At 38.0% G+C, this 13,435-nt stretch overlaps 17 non-coding genes across 17 annotated transcripts; 9 read left to right on the forward strand and 8 right to left on the reverse strand.

The window, feature by feature from the left end:
• The first annotated feature begins 86 nt into the window (after window positions 1-86).
• TRNAT-AGU (transfer RNA threonine (anticodon AGU)) lies at window positions 87-160 on the forward strand. The gene has a single exon. It is a non-coding gene; the product is annotated as a tRNA-Thr (tRNA).
• Window positions 161-1,442: 1,282 nt separating this feature from the next.
• Window positions 1,443-1,524, reverse strand: TRNAS-UGA (transfer RNA serine (anticodon UGA)). Its single transcript has one exon. It is a non-coding gene; the product is annotated as a tRNA-Ser (tRNA).
• Window positions 1,525-1,647: 123 nt separating this feature from the next.
• TRNAT-AGU (transfer RNA threonine (anticodon AGU)) lies at window positions 1,648-1,721 on the forward strand. Its single transcript has one exon. It is a non-coding gene; the product is annotated as a tRNA-Thr (tRNA).
• Window positions 1,722-3,002: 1,281 nt separating this feature from the next.
• TRNAS-UGA (transfer RNA serine (anticodon UGA)) lies at window positions 3,003-3,084 on the reverse strand. Its single transcript has one exon. It is a non-coding gene; the product is annotated as a tRNA-Ser (tRNA).
• A 123-nt stretch (window positions 3,085-3,207) lies between these two features.
• Window positions 3,208-3,281, forward strand: TRNAT-AGU (transfer RNA threonine (anticodon AGU)). The gene has a single exon. It is a non-coding gene; the product is annotated as a tRNA-Thr (tRNA).
• Window positions 3,282-4,563: 1,282 nt separating this feature from the next.
• Window positions 4,564-4,645, reverse strand: TRNAS-UGA (transfer RNA serine (anticodon UGA)). The gene has a single exon. It is a non-coding gene; the product is annotated as a tRNA-Ser (tRNA).
• A 123-nt stretch (window positions 4,646-4,768) lies between these two features.
• On the forward strand, window positions 4,769-4,842 carry TRNAT-AGU (transfer RNA threonine (anticodon AGU)). Its single transcript has one exon. It is a non-coding gene; the product is annotated as a tRNA-Thr (tRNA).
• A 1,282-nt stretch (window positions 4,843-6,124) lies between these two features.
• On the reverse strand, window positions 6,125-6,206 carry TRNAS-UGA (transfer RNA serine (anticodon UGA)). The gene has a single exon. It is a non-coding gene; the product is annotated as a tRNA-Ser (tRNA).
• Window positions 6,207-6,329: 123 nt separating this feature from the next.
• On the forward strand, window positions 6,330-6,403 carry TRNAT-AGU (transfer RNA threonine (anticodon AGU)). Its single transcript has one exon. It is a non-coding gene; the product is annotated as a tRNA-Thr (tRNA).
• Window positions 6,404-7,685: 1,282 nt separating this feature from the next.
• On the reverse strand, window positions 7,686-7,767 carry TRNAS-UGA (transfer RNA serine (anticodon UGA)). The gene has a single exon. It is a non-coding gene; the product is annotated as a tRNA-Ser (tRNA).
• Window positions 7,768-7,890: 123 nt separating this feature from the next.
• TRNAT-AGU (transfer RNA threonine (anticodon AGU)) lies at window positions 7,891-7,964 on the forward strand. The gene has a single exon. It is a non-coding gene; the product is annotated as a tRNA-Thr (tRNA).
• Window positions 7,965-9,246: 1,282 nt separating this feature from the next.
• TRNAS-UGA (transfer RNA serine (anticodon UGA)) lies at window positions 9,247-9,328 on the reverse strand. The gene has a single exon. It is a non-coding gene; the product is annotated as a tRNA-Ser (tRNA).
• A 123-nt stretch (window positions 9,329-9,451) lies between these two features.
• Window positions 9,452-9,525, forward strand: TRNAT-AGU (transfer RNA threonine (anticodon AGU)). Its single transcript has one exon. It is a non-coding gene; the product is annotated as a tRNA-Thr (tRNA).
• Window positions 9,526-10,807: 1,282 nt separating this feature from the next.
• Window positions 10,808-10,889, reverse strand: TRNAS-UGA (transfer RNA serine (anticodon UGA)). The gene has a single exon. It is a non-coding gene; the product is annotated as a tRNA-Ser (tRNA).
• Window positions 10,890-11,012: 123 nt separating this feature from the next.
• Window positions 11,013-11,086, forward strand: TRNAT-AGU (transfer RNA threonine (anticodon AGU)). Its single transcript has one exon. It is a non-coding gene; the product is annotated as a tRNA-Thr (tRNA).
• A 1,282-nt stretch (window positions 11,087-12,368) lies between these two features.
• On the reverse strand, window positions 12,369-12,450 carry TRNAS-UGA (transfer RNA serine (anticodon UGA)). Its single transcript has one exon. It is a non-coding gene; the product is annotated as a tRNA-Ser (tRNA).
• Window positions 12,451-12,573: 123 nt separating this feature from the next.
• TRNAT-AGU (transfer RNA threonine (anticodon AGU)) lies at window positions 12,574-12,647 on the forward strand. Its single transcript has one exon. It is a non-coding gene; the product is annotated as a tRNA-Thr (tRNA).
• The last annotated feature ends 788 nt before the right edge of the window (window positions 12,648-13,435 follow it).

Consider the following 13,435-nt stretch of genomic DNA (forward strand, 5'->3'; position numbering starts at 1 on the left):
CCTAAGGGGCTAGCCTAAAATATGAGATCAGTCTTTTGCTCTGAACTGAGCTGTGTGGTAGGACACCGTGAGAAGAAAAGTGCTTTGGTGCTGTGGCTTAGTTGGTTAAAGCGCCTGTCTAGTAAACAGGAGATCCTGAGTTCAAATCTCAGCAGTGCCTTGCTATTTGTTGCTTTAGTTTATTCACTTGTTTATTATTTAAGTTTACATAACTAAAGTATATGATGAATCAAATTCTTTATAGGCAATTAAAAATCTATCGGGTTTTTCATTGGTGACAGAGACCCCATGAATGTCATTGAGTTTTCTATAAGTAGTAAGTTCAATACAAAGTAATTATAGACCAGTAAGCTTAACATCCATTGTGGGAAAAACTTTTGAAGAGCTCTTAAAGGGACTCTGTTACCAGTTTATCAGGTCCCTAACTCCTAACTAGTCTAATTGGTGCTTTGCTGCTGATAACTACAGGGTGATTGGTAGTAAAAAAAATGTTTATTATTTGCAAAATTATGAGCATTTTCTAAATATGTAATTTAGCCTTTATTAGACATCTGGGAGGTAACAGCAGCAATTCTCCTGAGGTGGAGCTGACTCTCAGCATCTGATGCTGTCCTATCAGCATGAAGTTGCTTCACACACATTGTGAAACTCAAGCTACAGGGAAGGAGGATCAATTCAAACAGCCATATATCGGGCTGTGGGCCACCTAAAAAAAGCAGATTTGGTGGCATTTGAAAGACTGGATTCTACTCTTTCATATGACACCAAAATCACAGTTCTAGCTGTGACAGAACCGAAGATATCACCTGTTGAAAACACAATCGGGAATGGACGCAGTGTACTATATGATCACACTGTGTTGCTGGACAGGGAAGGGGGAGAAGTTGTATGCTGATTGGACAGCGTCATACAGAAAACATTAGCTGCCCAGAGTAAAAAGGAGTCATCTCCTATTTGGCTATTAGAGCTACATTAGTATATATAAATAAATGCTCATAACTTTGCAAATAAACGTTTTTTTAAAAAACAAAACAAATCACACTGTAGTTATCAGCATCATAGCGCCTATTAGGCTAGTTAGGAAATTGGGAATTGATAAACTGGTGACAGAGTCCATTTAAGGGACTATATACAGGAGTATGTGACAGAAAATAGTATTATAATTGACAGCAAGCAGAGATTTACTAAGGACAGAAGTTGTCCAACCAACCTGATTTGTTTTTATCAAGAGGAAAATAAAAGTCTGGACAAATGGGATGCTGTAGTTATAGTGATTTATACTCTAAATATTGCTCGCTTTTCAGAGTTGTAAGCCAGGGGCACAGCTGGAACCACTATTATTAATGTAATTAATCAGTGATAAAGAGGATGGAATTAAAATAACTCTTTCTATAGGTGACAAACTTTAATATGTTTCTGGAAGTTCTCTTCTTAAAATAGAACGTTGTGAACAGGACTTGAACCTGTGCAGGGAGACCCCATTGGATTTCAAATCCAACGCCTTAACCACTCGGCCATCACAACTTATGTACCCTGACTGTTAAGACTTCTGGCAACTACACCTAAGGGGCTAGCCTAAAATATGAGATCAGTCTTTTGCTCTGAACTGAGCTGTGTGGTAGGACACCGTGAGAAGAAAAGTGCTTTGGTGCTGTGGCTTAGTTGGTTAAAGCGCCTGTCTAGTAAACAGGAGATCCTGAGTTCAAATCTCAGCAGTGCCTTGCTATTTGTTGCTTTAGTTTATTCACTTGTTTATTATTTAAGTTTACATAACTAAAGTATATGATGAATCAAATTCTTTATAGGCAATTAAAAATCTATCGGGTTTTTCATTGGTGACAGAGACCCCATGAATGTCATTGAGTTTTCTATAAGTAGTAAGTTCAATACAAAGTAATTATAGACCAGTAAGCTTAACATCCATTGTGGGAAAAACTTTTGAAGAGCTCTTAAAGGGACTCTGTTACCAGTTTATCAGGTCCCTAACTCCTAACTAGTCTAATTGGTGCTTTGCTGCTGATAACTACAGGGTGATTGGTAGTAAAAAAAATGTTTATTATTTGCAAAATTATGAGCATTTTCTAAATATGTAATTTAGCCTTTATTAGACATCTGGGAGGTAACAGCAGCAATTCTCCTGAGGTGGAGCTGACTCTCAGCATCTGATGCTGTCCTATCAGCATGAAGTTGCTTCACACACATTGTGAAACTCAAGCTACAGGGAAGGAGGATCAATTCAAACAGCCATATCTCGGGCTGTGGGCCACCTAAAAAAGCAGATTTGGTGGCATTTGAAAGACTGGATTCTACTCTTTCATATGACACCAAAATCACAGTTCTAGCTGTGACAGAACCGAAGATATCACCTGTTGAAAACACAATCGGGAATGGACGCAGTGTACTATATGATCACACTGTGTTGCTGGACAGGGAAGGGGGAGAAGTTGTATGCTGATTGGACAGCGTCATACAGAAAACATTAGCTGCCCAGAGTAAAAAGGAGTCATCTCCTATTTGGCTATTAGAGCTACATTAGTATATATAAATAAATGTTCATAACTTTGCAAATAAACGTTTTTTAAAAAAAAACAACAAATCACACTGTAGTTATCAGCATCATAGCGCCTATTAGGCTAGTTAGGAAATTGGGAATTGATAAACTGGTGACAGAGTCCATTTAAGGGACTATATACAGGAGTATGTGACAGAAAATAGTATTATAATTGACAGCAAGCAGAGATTTACTAAGGACAGAAGTTGTCCAACCAACCTGATTTGTTTTTATCAAGAGGAAAATAAAAGTCTGGACAAATGGGATGCTGTAGTTATAGTGATTTATACTCTAAATATTGCTCGCTTTTCAGAGTTGTAAGCCAGGGGCACAGCTGGAACCACTATTATTAATGTAATTAATCAGTGATAAAGAGGATGGAATTAAAATAACTCTTTCTATAGGTGACAAACTTTAATATGTTTCTGGAAGTTCTCTTCTTAAAATAGAACGTTGTGAACAGGACTTGAACCTGTGCAGGGGGACCCCATTGGATTTCAAATCCAACGCCTTAACCACTCGGCCATCACAACTTATGTACCCTGACTGTTAAGACTTCTGGCAACTACACCTAAGGGGCTAGCCTAAAATATGAGATCAGTCTTTTGCTCTGAACTGAGCTGTGTGGTAGGACACCGTGAGAAGAAAAGTGCTTTGGTGCTGTGGCTTAGTTGGTTAAAGCGCCTGTCTAGTAAACAGGAGATCCTGAGTTCAAATCTCAGCAGTGCCTTGCTATTTGTTGCTTTAGTTTATTCACTTGTTTATTATTTAAGTTTACATAACTAAAGTATATGATGAATCAAATTCTTTATAGGCAATTAAAAATCTATCGGGTTTTTCATTGGTGACAGAGACCCCATGAATGTCATTGAGTTTTCTATAAGTAGTAAGTTCAATACAAAGTAATTATAGACCAGTAAGCTTAACATCCATTGTGGGAAAAACTTTTGAAGAGCTCTTAAAGGGACTCTGTTACCAGTTTATCAGGTCCCTAACTCCTAACTAGTCTAATTGGTGCTTTGCTGCTGATAACTACAGGGTGATTGGTAGTAAAAAAAAATATTTATTATTTGCAAAATTATGAGCATTTTCTAAATATGTAATTTAGCCTTTATTAGACATCTGGGAGGTAACAGCAGCAATTCTCCTGAGGTGGAGCTGACTCTCAGCATCTGATGCTGTCCTATCAGCATGAAGTTGCTTCACACACATTGTGAAACTCAAGCTACAGGGAAGGAGGATCAATTCAAACAGCCATATCTCGGGCTGTGGGCCACCTAAAAAAGCAGATTTGGTGGCATTTGAAAGACTGGATTCTACTCTTTCATATGACACCAAAATCACAGTTCTAGCTGTGACAGAACCGAAGATATCACCTGTTGAAAACACAATCGGGAATGGACGCAGTGTACTATATGATCACACTGTGTTGCTGGACAGGGAAGGGGGAGAAGTTGTATGCTGATTGGACAGCGTCATACAGAAAACATTAGCTGCCCAGAGTAAAAAGGAGTCATCTCCTATTTGGCTATTAGAGCTACATTAGTATATATAAATAAATGCTCATAACTTTGCAAATAAACGTTTTTTAAAAAAAAACAACAAATCACACTGTAGTTATCAGCATCATAGCGCCTATTAGGCTAGTTAGGAAATTGGGAATTGATAAACTGGTGACAGAGTCCATTTAAGGGACTATATACAGGAGTATGTGACAGAAAATAGTATTATAATTGACAGCAAGCAGAGATTTACTAAGGACAGAAGTTGTCCAACCAACCTGATTTGTTTTTATCAAGAGGAAAATAAAAGTCTGGACAAATGGGATGCTGTAGATATAGTGATTTATACTCTAAATATTGCTTGCTTTTCAGAGTTGTAAGCCAGGGGCACAGCTGGAACCACTATTATTAATGTAATTAATCAGTGATAAAGAGGATGGAATTAAAATAACTCTTTCTATAGGTGACACACTTTAATATGTTTCTGGAAGTTCTCTTCTTAAAATAGAACGTTGTGAACAGGACTTGAACCTGTGCAGGGGGACCCCATTGGATTTCAAATCCAACGCCTTAACCACTCGGCCATCACAACTTATGTACCCTGACTGTTAAGACTTCTGGCAACTACACCTAAGGGGCTAGCCTAAAATATGAGATCAGTCTTTTGCTCTGAACTGAGCTGTGTGGTAGGACACCGTGAGAAGAAAAGTGCTTTGGTGCTGTGGCTTAGTTGGTTAAAGCGCCTGTCTAGTAAACAGGAGATCCTGAGTTCAAATCTCAGCAGTGCCTTGCTATTTGTTGCTTTAGTTTATTCACTTGTTTATTATTTAAGTTTACATAACTAAAGTATATGATGAATCAAATTCTTTATAGGCAATTAAAAATCTATCGGGTTTTTCATTGGTGACAGAGACCCCATGAATGTCATTGAGTTTTCTATAAGTAGTAAGTTCAATACAAAGTAATTATAGACCAGTAAGCTTAACATCCATTGTGGGAAAAACTTTTGAAGAGCTCTTAAAGGGACTCTGTTACCAGTTTATCAGGTCCCTAACTCCTAACTAGTCTAATTGGTGCTTTGCTGCTGATAACTACAGGGTGATTGGTAGTAAAAAAAAATATTTATTATTTGCAAAATTATGAGCATTTTCTAAATATGTAATTTAGCCTTTATTAGACATCTGGGAGGTAACAGCAGCAATTCTCCTGAGGTGGAGCTGACTCTCAGCATCTGATGCTGTCCTATCAGCATGAAGTTGCTTCACACACATTGTGAAACTCAAGCTACAGGGAAGGAGGATCAATTCAAACAGCCATATCTCGGGCTGTGGGCCACCTAAAAAAGCAGATTTGGTGGCATTTGAAAGACTGGATTCTACTCTTTCATATGACACCAAAATCACAGTTCTAGCTGTGACAGAACCGAAGATATCACCTGTTGAAAACACAATCGGGAATGGACGCAGTGTACTATATGATCACACTGTGTTGCTGGACAGGGAAGGGGGAGAAGTTGTATGCTGATTGGACAGCGTCATACAGAAAACATTAGCTGCCCAGAGTAAAAAGGAGTCATCTCCTATTTGGCTATTAGAGCTACATTAGTATATATAAATAAATGCTCATAACTTTGCAAATAAACGTTTTTTTAAAAAAAACAACAAATCACACTGTAGTTATCAGCATCATAGCGCCTATTAGGCTAGTTAGGAAATTGGGAATTGATAAACTGGTGACAGAGTCCATTTAAGGGACTATATACAGGAGTATGTGACAGAAAATAGTATTATAATTGACAGCAAACAGAGATTTACTAAGGACAGAAGTTGTCCAACCAACCTGATTTGTTTTTATCAAGAGGAAAATAAAAGTCTGGACAAATGGGATGCTGTAGTTATAGTGATTTATACTCTAAATATTGCTCGCTTTTCAGAGTTGTAAGCCAGGGGCACAGCTGGAACCACTATTATTAATGTAATTAATCAGTGATAAAGAGGATGGAATTAAAATAACTCTTTCTATAGGTGACAAACTTTAATATGTTTCTGGAAGTTCTCTTCTTAAAATAGAACGTTGTGAACAGGACTTGAACCTGTGCAGGGGGACCCCATTGGATTTCAAATCCAACGCCTTAACCACTCGGCCATCACAACTTATGTACCCTGACTGTTAAGACTTCTGGCAACTACACCTAAGGGGCTAGCCTAAAATATGAGATCAGTCTTTTGCTCTGAACTGAGCTGTGTGGTAGGACACCGTGAGAAGAAAAGTGCTTTGGTGCTGTGGCTTAGTTGGTTAAAGCGCCTGTCTAGTAAACAGGAGATCCTGAGTTCAAATCTCAGCAGTGCCTTGCTATTTGTTGCTTTAGTTTATTCACTTGTTTATTATTTAAGTTTACATAACTAAAGTATATGATGAATCAAATTCTTTATAGGCAATTAAAAATCTATCGGGTTTTTCATTGGTGACAGAGACCCCATGAATGTCATTGAGTTTTCTATAAGTAGTAAGTTCAATACAAAGTAATTATAGACCAGTAAGCTTAACATCCATTGTGGGAAAAACTTTTGAAGAGCTCTTAAAGGGACTCTGTTACCAGTTTATCAGGTCCCTAACTCCTAACTAGTCTAATTGGTGCTTTGCTGCTGATAACTACAGGGTGATTGGTAGTAAAAAAAAATATTTATTATTTGCAAAATTATGAGCATTTTCTAAATATGTAATTTAGCCTTTATTAGACATCTGGGAGGTAACAGCAGCAATTCTCCTGAGGTGGAGCTGACTCTCAGCATCTGATGCTGTCCTATCAGCATGAAGTTGCTTCACACACATTGTGAAACTCAAGCTACAGGGAAGGAGGATCAATTCAAACAGCCATATCTCGGGCTGTGGGCCACCTAAAAAAGCAGATTTGGTGGCATTTGAAAGACTGGATTCTACTCTTTCATATGACACCAAAATCACAGTTCTAGCTGTGACAGAACCGAAGATATCACCTGTTGAAAACACAATCGGGAATGGACGCAGTGTACTATATGATCACACTGTGTTGCTGGACAGGGAAGGGGGAGAAGTTGTATGCTGATTGGACAGCGTCATACAGAAAACATTAGCTGCCCAGAGTAAAAAGGAGTCATCTCCTATTTGGCTATTAGAGCTACATTAGTATATATAAATAAATGCTCATAACTTTGCAAATAAACGTTTTTTAAAAAAAAACAACAAATCACACTGTAGTTATCAGCATCATAGCGCCTATTAGGCTAGTTAGGAAATTGGGAATTGATAAACTGGTGACAGAGTCCATTTAAGGGACTATATACAGGAGTATGTGACAGAAAATAGTATTATAATTGACAGCAAGCAGAGATTTACTAAGGACAGAAGTTGTCCAACCAACCTGATTTGTTTTTATCAAGAGGAAAATAAAAGTCTGGACAAATGGGATGCTGTAGATATAGTGATTTATACTCTAAATATTGCTTGCTTTTCAGAGTTGTAAGCCAGGGGCACAGCTGGAACCACTATTATTAATGTAATTAATCAGTGATAAAGAGGATGGAATTAAAATAACTCTTTCTATAGGTGACACACTTTAATATGTTTCTGGAAGTTCTCTTCTTAAAATAGAACGTTGTGAACAGGACTTGAACCTGTGCAGGGGGACCCCATTGGATTTCAAATCCAACGCCTTAACCACTCGGCCATCACAACTTATGTACCCTGACTGTTAAGACTTCTGGCAACTACACCTAAGGGGCTAGCCTAAAATATGAGATCAGTCTTTTGCTCTGAACTGAGCTGTGTGGTAGGACACCGTGAGAAGAAAAGTGCTTTGGTGCTGTGGCTTAGTTGGTTAAAGCGCCTGTCTAGTAAACAGGAGATCCTGAGTTCAAATCTCAGCAGTGCCTTGCTATTTGTTGCTTTAGTTTATTCACTTGTTTATTATTTAAGTTTACATAACTAAAGTATATGATGAATCAAATTCTTTATAGGCAATTAAAAATCTATCGGGTTTTTCATTGGTGACAGAGACCCCATGAATGTCATTGAGTTTTCTATAAGTAGTAAGTTCAATACAAAGTAATTATAGACCAGTAAGCTTAACATCCATTGTGGGAAAAACTTTTGAAGAGCTCTTAAAGGGACTCTGTTACCAGTTTATCAGGTCCCTAACTCCTAACTAGTCTAATTGGTGCTTTGCTGCTGATAACTACAGGGTGATTGGTAGTAAAAAAAAATATTTATTATTTGCAAAATTATGAGCATTTTCTAAATATGTAATTTAGCCTTTATTAGACATCTGGGAGGTAACAGCAGCAATTCTCCTGAGGTGGAGCTGACTCTCAGCATCTGATGCTGTCCTATCAGCATGAAGTTGCTTCACACACATTGTGAAACTCAAGCTACAGGGAAGGAGGATCAATTCAAACAGCCATATCTCGGGCTGTGGGCCACCTAAAAAAGCAGATTTGGTGGCATTTGAAAGACTGGATTCTACTCTTTCATATGACACCAAAATCACAGTTCTAGCTGTGACAGAACCGAAGATATCACCTGTTGAAAACACAATCGGGAATGGACGCAGTGTACTATATGATCACACTGTGTTGCTGGACAGGGAAGGGGGAGAAGTTGTATGCTGATTGGACAGCGTCATACAGAAAACATTAGCTGCCCAGAGTAAAAAGGAGTCATCTCCTATTTGGCTATTAGAGCTACATTAGTATATATAAATAAATGCTCATAACTTTGCAAATAAACGTTTTTTTAAAAAAAACAACAAATCACACTGTAGTTATCAGCATCATAGCGCCTATTAGGCTAGTTAGGAAATTGGGAATTGATAAACTGGTGACAGAGTCCATTTAAGGGACTATATACAGGAGTATGTGACAGAAAATAGTATTATAATTGACAGCAAACAGAGATTTACTAAGGACAGAAGTTGTCCAACCAACCTGATTTGTTTTTATCAAGAGGAAAATAAAAGTCTGGACAAATGGGATGCTGTAGTTATAGTGATTTATACTCTAAATATTGCTCGCTTTTCAGAGTTGTAAGCCAGGGGCACAGCTGGAACCACTATTATTAATGTAATTAATCAGTGATAAAGAGGATGGAATTAAAATAACTCTTTCTATAGGTGACAAACTTTAATATGTTTCTGGAAGTTCTCTTCTTAAAATAGAACGTTGTGAACAGGACTTGAACCTGTGCAGGGGGACCCCATTGGATTTCAAATCCAACGCCTTAACCACTCGGCCATCACAACTTATGTACCCTGACTGTTAAGACTTCTGGCAACTACACCTAAGGGGCTAGCCTAAAATATGAGATCAGTCTTTTGCTCTGAACTGAGCTGTGTGGTAGGACACCGTGAGAAGAAAAGTGCTTTGGTGCTGTGGCTTAGTTGGTTAAAGCGCCTGTCTAGTAAACAGGAGATCCTGAGTTCAAATCTCAGCAGTGCCTTGCTATTTGTTGCTTTAGTTTATTCACTTGTTTATTATTTAAGTTTACATAACTAAAGTATATGATGAATCAAATTCTTTATAGGCAATTAAAAATCTATCGGGTTTTTCATTGGTGACAGAGACCCCATGAATGTCATTGAGTTTTCTATAAGTAGTAAGTTCAATACAAAGTAATTATAGACCAGTAAGCTTAACATCCATTGTGGGAAAAACTTTTGAAGAGCTCTTAAAGGGACTCTGTTACCAGTTTATCAGGTCCCTAACTCCTAACTAGTCTAATTGGTGCTTTGCTGCTGATAACTACAGGGTGATTGGTAGTAAAAAAAAATATTTATTATTTGCAAAATTATGAGCATTTTCTAAATATGTAATTTAGCCTTTATTAGACATCTGGGAGGTAACAGCAGCAATTCTCCTGAGGTGGAGCTGACTCTCAGCATCTGATGCTGTCCTATCAGCATGAAGTTGCTTCACACACATTGTGAAACTCAAGCTACAGGGAAGGAGGATCAATTCAAACAGCCATATCTCGGGCTGTGGGCCACCTAAAAAAGCAGATTTGGTGGCATTTGAAAGACTGGATTCTACTCTTTCATATGACACCAAAATCACAGTTCTAGCTGTGACAGAACCGAAGATATCACCTGTTGAAAACACAATCGGGAATGGACGCAGTGTACTATATGATCACACTGTGTTGCTGGACAGGGAAGGGGGAGAAGTTGTATGCTGATTGGACAGCGTCATACAGAAAACATTAGCTGCCCAGAGTAAAAAGGAGTCATCTCCTATTTGGCTATTAGAGCTACATTAGTATATATAAATAAATGCTCATAACTTTGCAAATAAACGTTTTTTAAAAAAAAACAACAAATCACACTGTAGTTATCAGCATCATAGCGCCTATTAGGCTAGTTAGGAAATTGGGAATTGATAAACTGGTGACAGAGTCCATTTAAGGGACTATATACAGGAGTATGTGACAGAAAATAGTATTATAATTGACAGCAAGCAGAGATTTACTAAGGACAGAAGTTGTCCAACCAACCTGATTTGTTTTTATCAAGAGGAAAATAAAAGTCTGGACAAATGGGATGCTGTAGATATAGTGATTTATACTCTAAATATTGCTTGCTTTTCAGAGTTGTAAGCCAGGGGCACAGCTGGAACCACTATTATTAATGTAATTAATCAGTGATAAAGAGGATGGAATTAAAATAACTCTTTCTATAGGTGACACACTTTAATATGTTTCTGGAAGTTCTCTTCTTAAAATAGAACGTTGTGAACAGGACTTGAACCTGTGCAGGGGGACCCCATTGGATTTCAAATCCAACGCCTTAACCACTCGGCCATCACAACTTATGTACCCTGACTGTTAAGACTTCTGGCAACTACACCTAAGGGGCTAGCCTAAAATATGAGATCAGTCTTTTGCTCTGAACTGAGCTGTGTGGTAGGACACCGTGAGAAGAAAAGTGCTTTGGTGCTGTGGCTTAGTTGGTTAAAGCGCCTGTCTAGTAAACAGGAGATCCTGAGTTCAAATCTCAGCAGTGCCTTGCTATTTGTTGCTTTAGTTTATTCACTTGTTTATTATTTAAGTTTACATAACTAAAGTATATGATGAATCAAATTCTTTATAGGCAATTAAAAATCTATCGGGTTTTTCATTGGTGACAGAGACCCCATGAATGTCATTGAGTTTTCTATAAGTAGTAAGTTCAATACAAAGTAATTATAGACCAGTAAGCTTAACATCCATTGTGGGAAAAACTTTTGAAGAGCTCTTAAAGGGACTCTGTTACCAGTTTATCAGGTCCCTAACTCCTAACTAGTCTAATTGGTGCTTTGCTGCTGATAACTACAGGGTGATTGGTAGTAAAAAAAAATATTTATTATTTGCAAAATTATGAGCATTTTCTAAATATGTAATTTAGCCTTTATTAGACATCTGGGAGGTAACAGCAGCAATTCTCCTGAGGTGGAGCTGACTCTCAGCATCTGATGCTGTCCTATCAGCATGAAGTTGCTTCACACACATTGTGAAACTCAAGCTACAGGGAAGGAGGATCAATTCAAACAGCCATATCTCGGGCTGTGGGCCACCTAAAAAAGCAGATTTGGTGGCATTTGAAAGACTGGATTCTACTCTTTCATATGACACCAAAATCACAGTTCTAGCTGTGACAGAACCGAAGATATCACCTGTTGAAAACACAATCGGGAATGGACGCAGTGTACTATATGATCACACTGTGTTGCTGGACAGGGAAGGGGGAGAAGTTGTATGCTGATTGGACAGCGTCATACAGAAAACATTAGCTGCCCAGAGTAAAAAGGAGTCATCTCCTATTTGGCTATTAGAGCTACATTAGTATATATAAATAAATGCTCATAACTTTGCAAATAAACGTTTTTTTAAAAAAAACAACAAATCACACTGTAGTTATCAGCATCATAGCGCCTATTAGGCTAGTTAGGAAATTGGGAATTGATAAACTGGTGACAGAGTCCATTTAAGGGACTATATACAGGAGTATGTGACAGAAAATAGTATTATAATTGACAGCAAACAGAGATTTACTAAGGACAGAAGTTGTCCAACCAACCTGATTTGTTTTTATCAAGAGGAAAATAAAAGTCTGGACAAATGGGATGCTGTAGTTATAGTGATTTATACTCTAAATATTGCTCGCTTTTCAGAGTTGTAAGCCAGGGGCACAGCTGGAACCACTATTATTAATGTAATTAATCAGTGATAAAGAGGATGGAATTAAAATAACTCTTTCTATAGGTGACAAACTTTAATATGTTTCTGGAAGTTCTCTTCTTAAAATAGAACGTTGTGAACAGGACTTGAACCTGTGCAGGGGGACCCCATTGGATTTCAAATCCAACGCCTTAACCACTCGGCCATCACAACTTATGTACCCTGACTGTTAAGACTTCTGGCAACTACACCTAAGGGGCTAGCCTAAAATATGAGATCAGTCTTTTGCTCTGAACTGAGCTGTGTGGTAGGACACCGTGAGAAGAAAAGTGCTTTGGTGCTGTGGCTTAGTTGGTTAAAGCGCCTGTCTAGTAAACAGGAGATCCTGAGTTCAAATCTCAGCAGTGCCTTGCTATTTGTTGCTTTAGTTTATTCACTTGTTTATTATTTAAGTTTACATAACTAAAGTATATGATGAATCAAATTCTTTATAGGCAATTAAAAATCTATCGGGTTTTTCATTGGTGACAGAGACCCCATGAATGTCATTGAGTTTTCTATAAGTAGTAAGTTCAATACAAAGTAATTATAGACCAGTAAGCTTAACATCCATTGTGGGAAAAACTTTTGAAGAGCTCTTAAAGGGACTCTGTTACCAGTTTATCAGGTCCCTAACTCCTAACTAGTCTAATTGGTGCTTTGCTGCTGATAACTACAGGGTGATTGGTAGTAAAAAAAAATATTTATTATTTGCAAAATTATGAGCATTTTCTAAATATGTAATTTAGCCTTTATTAGACATCTGGGAGGTAACAGCAGCAATTCTCCTGAGGTGGAGCTGACTCTCAGCATCTGATGCTGTCCTATCAGCATGAAGTTGCTTCACACACATTGTGAAACTCAAGCTACAGGGAAGGAGGATCAATTCAAACAGCCATATCTCGGGCTGTGGGCCACCTAAAAAAGCAGATTTGGTGGCATTTGAAAGACTGGATTCTACTCTTTCATATGACACCAAAATCACAGTTCTAGCTGTGACAGAACCGAAGATATCACCTGTTGAAAACACAATCGGGAATGGACGCAGTGTACTATATGATCACACTGTGTTGCTGGACAGGGAAGGGGGAGAAGTTGTATGCTGATTGGACAGCGTCATACAGAAAACATTAGCTGCCCAGAGTAAAAAGGAGTCATC

The sequence above is a fragment of the Rhinoderma darwinii genome, chromosome 3, assembly GCF_050947455.1.
Source record: "Rhinoderma darwinii isolate aRhiDar2 chromosome 3, aRhiDar2.hap1, whole genome shotgun sequence".
Classification (NCBI taxonomy): Eukaryota; Metazoa; Chordata; class Amphibia; order Anura; family Rhinodermatidae; genus Rhinoderma; species Rhinoderma darwinii.